We start from the raw sequence: 8784 nt of genomic DNA, 5'->3' as shown, positions 1-8784 counted from the left end.
AGAGGAAATACAGAAACTACAAAATTACAAAAAAAAAAGCAAAATCACACATAATAACAGAATTACAAAATCCGTAAAAGAAAAAAACCGTCATTAGCAACAGTTTTACGGTAGGCCTATCAAAATTCCCATTTACATACATACATACATATACGGTATAATACATACACAAACGTATACAAAATCAGAGTTGCTGCACTATAGGCAAATTGTACCATAAAAAATTCACCCTGAAAAATTCATCTAGTACTCAAAGACGAGATTCTCGGGCGCAACCCCCTTCAAGTCAGTGACTTAATATGGGAAAAGATACGGTACCGTCCCCACTCCCCCAAAAACAAAACCAATTCTTGTGAATTGCTACTATACTACGTTTTTGAAACAATTCGAAATTCTGTTTAATGTTTAACCATGCTAATACAATAAAATATTGATACTGACACCGCTATCATAATAATTAAAGAACGTCAGTCTCAATGTAAGTATATCTTAAAAGAAGCCTATATTATCTTGATTAGAAGCTCATGGGCTTTTTCAAAATTACTTTTGCAAACTGAAGAGGAGGCTTCTTTTCAGAGATGGGCTTTCTTATCGAGATTATTCCCATCGGGCTTCTATTTCGAGATATAGGCCACTTTTTTTTTCTTTTTTTTATATAAGAACTAGTAAAATTTTGCCCAGATTAGTGTTTTTATTGTTTTGCCAATTTCAGGCGGAAAATATTCTTATTTTTTTCCTATATGTACAGCAGTGTACAGTTACTATATTGATATTACATAGTCACACAACTCCGTGGTCACACCTACTGCGTATGTTACAGATAAGACCATAAAGAATGTTTTCGTATTTTTATTGATTTTTGAGGTTTTTAAATAAAAACCCCTTTTGAAATTTTACCTCAACCTCAATTTGTTCTGCCGTCTTATTTTGTTTTTATTTCCTAAGCAATATTTCAGCCTCAGTGTTCTTATGTGTTACGGTGATACATGTGACGTGAAAACAGTTTAGTGTAGTACGGTTGGAAGAGTGTTTTCCCCACTACCGGTCCCGGATTCGAATCCCATGATGTCTATGTTTTTATCATTATTTTTTATTTCATTGTCCGTACTAAACATAACATCTTATATTTATATATATACAGAGAATAATTATAAGATGTGTGTGGAGGATGCACTCGGTCAGTTTTTATTGAAAAATCTCGAAAACCATAAAATACGAAAAAAATCTTTATCTTCCATGTGTTTTAAATCATATAGTGGTGTAAAATACTCTTTTAAGAATATTTTCCCTAAAAATTAATATGATACGACTCTCCGTTAAGGAGTTATGATATGTTTAGCATTATTAAGCTTATCTTATTTTTGTTGGTTATTACGCACCACTGATTTGGGCCGTTTGTCATGGTCATCACTTCAAATAATGAGTGGTAAAGGCGTCTTCTTCATATACTGAAGAGGACGTTCGAACGTCATGTCTAAACTACATAACATAATGTGCAAACCACATAACGTCATGACCAAACCGTATACATCATGACCAAACCACATAACTTTATGATCAAACCGCATACATTATGACCAAACCACATAACATCATGACCAAACCACATAATGTCATGACCATACCACATAACGCCATAACGATTGCACATAATAGAGTGTTTGAACATAACCGGAGATATTAACGGCGTTCCATAGTTTTTTATATTTTTTATATTTCTGATTTATCCGAAAGCGCCACCAGAAAAACGTAGTGGAATGGTTCCCGCTCACTAATGCATTGTTGTACTCTACAGTCGCTGCAATGAATTAAAACACAAATTGAAACGTACCTAAAAAATGTAAGGACTATAATTCTTCCTTTTAGAAATTATTATTTCCTACGTATATAAGATATTTTACGTTATAAAAAACTAATATTGAATTATTTGCAACAATATGGACTCGAAACTCAACTGTTCCGATCCATTAATGTGCCCCCCTCATTCTATTTGCTTCTTTTGGTTTCCTGTGTCATTTTTCTTCTTTTCTTACATTCCCTTTTCTTATGTACCGTGTAATCTTTTTATTTTTTTCCCATCACTCATCATGGTTTGAACAAATAAGAACCTCATACTTTCAGACTGAATGCTTTGTCAGAACTTCCTCCGACGAAATTAATGGCTTCTTGGCCTGGTTCTCCGACAAAGAAGGATAAGAGGGAGGGTCCTGTTCTCACCACACCCCACTGTTGCCGCCACTGCTTCCAGCTATACACAAGCCGAAACAACTCAGTTTGTGCTACACATTTTAGATCCATACTACAAACGTCCTTAAGATTATTACAAACTAATTAAAGGATACATTCATGCAAAGAATATAGGAACGGGTTATGCATCTTTATGACGTAAAGAATATTTTCTAATTTTTATTTTTAATTGAAAGCTAATAGCATATAGAACCTAATAATTGGCCTCGGATACTCTAGGGTTGTCTTTGATGCTCCACCCTTTTCGGACATCTCTGCATCCCCCCTGAGTAGACTAAGTAAATTAAATATTGAATAGTGGTTGATGATTTTAACTCAAACTTTAACGCAGTCAAGAGTACTACTTTCGTTATTTTTTGTCTCATTATAAGGCAATGGATATTTTAGCTGAAACACCTATTCGTTAACACATAATTTTCGTGATGATTTGGCGGGCGCCGGCAAAATTAGAAGTTTGTTACTTTAAACATTATATAAATTCATTTCCAGACATGTTATCATTGAATGTTGATTTTTTTAACAGGAGCCATATTGAGGTGTAGGTTGTTGAATAACATAACAGCATAAATACATGATTCACTAGACACTAGACTTGCATTTTAAGTATCAAGTCTCACATAATTTACCTATCTAAAAAATAAAAAAGTGATAAATAAATTTGGTAAATTAAAATATAATATATGAGTTATAATGTATAAATATAAAAATGATTATAAGCATCTACAATAACTAAAAGTGTTTTAAATAATGACAAAATATCTCTCAGACTGACCTCACAATTGAAACGGGTTTCTATCGCTAATCGAACACATTTAATTTACCACTGAATTAAGTGGATAATGGTTTTTAATACATTCATACAATGTGTACTAAATTAAATCAACAGTGCATACGTATTCACGTCCAGCTGCTTTCGCAGAGTCGAATAAGCTATGCGGTAGTTTGGGGATCTACTTTTCAAATGATAATTCAATTTGACAAATATAAGTAATAAAATAGAATAGAATAAAACGGTGTTAATGAAAGCAAAGAAACGTACTCTGTGCTTCCGGTCCGGCATGGTCGTTTTTTGTTTAATTTCTATAATGACCTAATTACAGATGGATGGATATTTGTATCAGTGAAAAATGAAAAGTTTTGTGTGAATATTGGATACAGCATACTATAATTTTTGGTATGTTATTTTGGTGGCAATTTCCTGAATTTGACAATTTGTGAAACGACAGAGCACCTGCTCACCTGCTAGAAATCTGTAGTCTCCAAAACAATTCCTAGGACCCATATCTAAAAGCGTGCAGGTGCACCTGTGAGGAGAACGGAAGAACTTCCGTCATGATTAATGAGGGGGCGCTAAATCCAGAAAGCCATTTACAGTACAATGTCGTGGCCGGTATAATATTAGTTATTGGTTGAATTTCATTACAAAATGTGAGATTGTGATACTCCTATGTGAGCACTGTCGGTAAATTAGGAAAAAGTTTGACTCGGTCGGAATGGAGGGGATGAGGTACAGGTAAATTTAGTTTACTTTTTCATCGATTAACATGACACATTGAAGTTTTTTATGAGTTAATGTTGCTTGTCATGAAAATGCACACAAGACCTTTAATTACATGAATAAAGGGTTGAGTGGATGAAGAGATGAATGAATAGATAGATAGATAGATAGATAGATAGATAGATAGATAGATAGATAGATAGATAGATAGATAGATAGATAGATAGATAGATAGATAGATAGATAGATAGATAGATAGATAGATAGATAGATAGATAGAAGGGAGGATATGGAACGATGAATGAACGGATGGAACGAATAAATGAATAAACGATTGATCGAACGAACAAATGAATGAATGAACGTTCTAAAACTGCGCAATAATTTGTTGGTGCATATTCGCCCCAGCTGCGCTAACACCACGACACATCAATACCAATTATGTTCCTGGACATCGTGACCTAGCAAGAATATAAAAAAATTAAACATTAAATAGTATCATTTAACTGAGTTTTTTTTATAATATTAAATATATATATCTTATTGAAGATAGGGGATGAGAATAAACTGGACGGTAGAACTTGCAAAGGATGCCGACAGAAAGATGTGGAAAGGAAGAGAGCCGCCATCAATTTAATCCGTCGTTCCATTTATATACTGTATACAGGTACAATACATACACCAAGCATCTTCCAAACAGAAACAAATTACTGTACTTGAAACCAACTCAGTAATTGAATCTTTCATTGAATCTGTAGATAACACTATTAAGGATAAACCATCTGTATACTGTTCATGGTTCAAGCAACAAACTCGATATGCACAGTACGGTATAGAAAAACACAATATCATCATTCAGCCAGTCAGAGAGCGGTCAATGTACTGTACCATGGAATAAAGGTTAACGCTAAGCCCATTCGATTTAAATTTGCTGGTAAATTTTTATTTTTGCCCATGATTTTCAGTATGCTTTAAAATTTAATTAAAGCCCTGAATTAATCATTAGGTAGTTTTCGCCGTATGACTTTAACCTTAACGTTAACGGATGATGTCATAATTTATTCATCTTGCGTTGCGGAGCACATTAATAGGTATTTTTCGCCGCACGACGTTAATCTTAACTTTAACGTTAGTACCCAACATGCAACGCGATAACTCCGTCCCTTTTTGTAAACAAATCGAAATACGTCCGTCTAACGTCCGTCGAGCACGTAAAATCCTGAAATTAACGTACTCCGCAACGCAAGATGAATAAATTATGACGTCACCATTAACGTTAAAGTTAACGTAGTGCAGCGATTAGGTAGGTAGTTATCGCGCATATTGGGTACTAACGTTAAAGTTGAGGTTAACGTCGTGCGGCGAAGGCTACCTATTTTCAGTATTTTACGTGCTCAGCGTACGTTAGTTACGGGTTTGTGCATGCGTATTTCGATTTGTTTACAAAAGGGCCGGAGCTATTGCGAAAATTACCTATTAAAAGGATTAAATACGTATAAGTTGCTTCCAATTGATGAGTCCCTATGCAAAAGGCCCTATGCAAAAAAATACAGGAAAAATAGTATTTAACCTTACCTTAATTGATGGAATATTTTTGTTGTCATTAAAATTTTAGGATGAAGTTAGTAACTTACTTAAATACGCAAGATAGCTCCGTGTGTCTTACCTATGTAAACATGCGGATTAATACGGGCTCAAAATGTAATGAGTCAACTTGAGAGAATAAATTACTACTTTAAATTTATTAAAGCATTTCCGACGACAATACGCAGAGATAAAGTACATCGTCGGAAGCATTCAATACCACCCTACATAAAATCTGTATTTGAACGTATGCGAATTGTATTAGGCCTCATATTATTAATAACGGTGTTAAGAACTCTCTGTGACCTAACGATGCAACATATTTATTTTTAGATCTCCGTTGGTTAGCATAATATCCAAATCATTATTTATCAACGAAACTCACGTGGCATTATCGTGTTTCATAATTGACTGCTCGCTGCCTCCATTACCGGCGCGTCACGTTGCTATGGTTACCATTCTTCTCAAAACACTTCACACCGATTCACCCGAATATCAACCTATTAGTATCGTAGCTATGAAAACTGCTGAATTAGTAGGCGACTTGAGGCAAATTTGCAGATAAATTTCCTGGCGTTGTAGCATTTAATCTGTAATTAGCTTGTCGGCGATAATATGGCTTAGCTACCGGCCGCAGTTCCAGATTCCAGGTGCATCTGTTGATAGCTTTGGTTAATAGGCCTAACTGTTTTCGAAAGGTTGATGAGGATTTGTGGTTATGGACGCAGGGGAAGATGACCAACACGGGGACTTGAAGGCCAGTAACTCTATACAATAAGCAATACCTGCGAGAAGATGTTCCTGGGGCGCAAATCTATACCTTTGCCCCCCACCCCCACCAAAAAACAAAAAAAAAACACATTAAGGAGACATTTTAAGTTACGCATTATAGGTCACAAAATCACAGCAGAGGAGCCATGCAATTTATAACGGCTCCGTGTTTATTTTCTTCTAATATGTTGGAACAATAATTGTGTTGGCAGCCGATCCAGTCTTTTGGGCGGCACCGTAGTTTGTTCAAATACAAGGAAATTCTCCCATCCCCGAGGATCAATTCGTCATATGAAAGCAGTGCGTTACCAGCCACCGAGGACACACTTTCGGGCACACCTTCCATTCTCGGGATGACTGTCCGTCAGAATCCTCAATATTCGAACCTTGAAAATATCCGAAGCCCTAGGACGAGAAGGATCCAGTGGTTTAAACATCAGTCGATTAAGGTAACGTCATTATTTAATATTCTTACTTCATTGTTATCAGAGGTGTTTTTGATATTAAAGATCGTTTGATTAATTTTTTTAACTAATCCCATCATAACAAAATGTATAAGTTACGCTTTAAATAAGTCCCTTATGTTATTTAGTAAAAAACTGATGAAAATGATAGCATGCTATTTTATACTATGATAAAATAACTCAGAGGCTCATTCTTAGACTACCATTAGCTCCACTACGTTATGATTCATTCATCGACTTTTGCGTAATCTTCATTTAATGTGGCTTTTTCAAATGTTGTGCCCTTTCTTGACCTTCTACCACATAATTTAATCTCCTCTTCCTTAAACTTAATGTAACACTATGATGATCCGTTAATTAATATTTGCATAATTTCGATGTATTTTGCCCTACCTGACATGTTATTGTACTGAATAATAATAATAATAATAATAATAATAATAATAATAATAATAATAATATAATAATAATAATAATGATAATGATGATAATAATAATAATAATAATAATAATAATAATAATAATAATAATAATAATAATAATAATAATAAGCACTTGAATAATAATAAGCACTTGAATAATACTGAATGCTTGTGAATACTTTCCAGATACTTATACTTACGAAAAGTTAATTTGCTAGTGATTTGGGTGGGAATCGAAACCACGACCTCCAGATAACTAGCCTGGTGCCATAAACATTAGACTATTGAGCTAGTTTTGAACTTCCGTTCCCCAAATAGCAGCGTGTACTGCAATTCTATTTTGGCGTTTGTTATGTGTTTTCATCAGAGAAATATCATAGGAGTGATGTTTTGCCCTTCCAAGGTGTTACTGTACTGAATATTCATTCTTATCGTACTGGGATTCGAACCCACGGCCTCCAAATAGCTAGCCTGGTGACATAACTACTAGACCATCGAGCTTGCGCTTAATGACTATAGTGTCGAATTCCCCAAGAGCAGTGGGTACTGCAATGCTATTTCGATATGTGTTTTCGTCAGAAAAAAAATATATCATGGGAGTGAAGTTTTGCCTGTTTTGTTGCTAATAAACAGTCAAACAAACAGCGGAGGTAGTACAATACAACGTCATTAGATTTATTTATGCACAGAATTATTTGTTTGCGATTGTAGACTATTCTTTAACAGAGAAATTAACTATTTATTATGTTCTTCGTATGAGGTATTGAAGACGAACATGTAAGATTACGGTTAACAGGTACAATGGAATATCGATTTAGTTTACTGGTCTTGATTCAATGCTGATTTCACTTTAGATGAGTTATCGATCGTGCGGTCTTTGCGTATCGCCTGCTCCATACTCCCTGCATCTTTTTGCATCGTGTATGGGGGACGTTCACGCGGGACCAAATTTTCTACGTTTTAATAAGAAGGTAGGACTTATTGTGTAATTATGTAATTAACAATTATACCTCCATGTTCTCAATAGAGATATATTGCAGAATTTCCACAAGATAGTTTCAATGATATCTCTCCTCTTGTTTCGATTGTGACAAGGTGCAAAGCCAGACCGCCTAATTATTTATGTTCAAAAACTTACCAATCCGTTCTTTGAAGTTTGCCTCAGTCTAAATTTAATATCAATTATAATATATATATATATATATATATATTATATATATATATATACATACATGTATATACATATATGTATGTATAGGCCTATATATATATACATATATATATATATACATGTATATATATATATATATACAATAAAAAGAGGTACATATAACTGACGTTAAATTGAGCCTGAAATCAAATATCAACTGGTTGACGAGTTTTAATATAAGGCATATCACACTTCGGTCTTATTTCCAGGAACGACTTCATTATCGGAGCCGCATACGTCCGTTGGTAAAGTCCTTAGTATAAATAATATTTCTTTTTATTACATTTTCATATTCAGGAGTATGCATATAATTATACATCGTAAATGTTTTCATTCCTGTGTTTTGACGTTTTTACTCAATAAGCTGCCCTCATAAACTAAGCTGGACCTATAATTATGGTCCACAATCCTATCTTATTGTACGTTTATTTGTTTATTCTGTAAACATTGTCGATCGCGTTTCATTCACGACACAAGAATCTATTCCAAAAGTTGCATAGCTCTTTCCAATACTGAATGAACTATAGCTAATATATTCGGAATGAATATTGTTAAATATAATGCTCAGGGTAAGATGAACGGTAATAT

The 8784-nt window shown here is 34.3% G+C and overlaps 1 pseudogene; it reads left to right on the top strand.

Annotated features, from left to right (window-relative positions):
- Nucleotides 1–5812: 5812 nt before the first annotated feature.
- LOC117106111 overlaps nt 5813–8784 on the top strand; it is a 6635-nt pseudogene continuing 3663 nt past the window's right edge.

Source organism: Anneissia japonica, unplaced genomic scaffold (assembly GCF_011630105.1).
Source record: "Anneissia japonica isolate Jap-2015-1 unplaced genomic scaffold, ASM1163010v1 scaffold701_len334292_cov200, whole genome shotgun sequence".
NCBI classification, from domain to species: domain Eukaryota; kingdom Metazoa; phylum Echinodermata; class Crinoidea; order Comatulida; family Comatulidae; genus Anneissia; species Anneissia japonica.
This window is presented reverse-complemented; position numbering and strand designations above follow the sequence as displayed.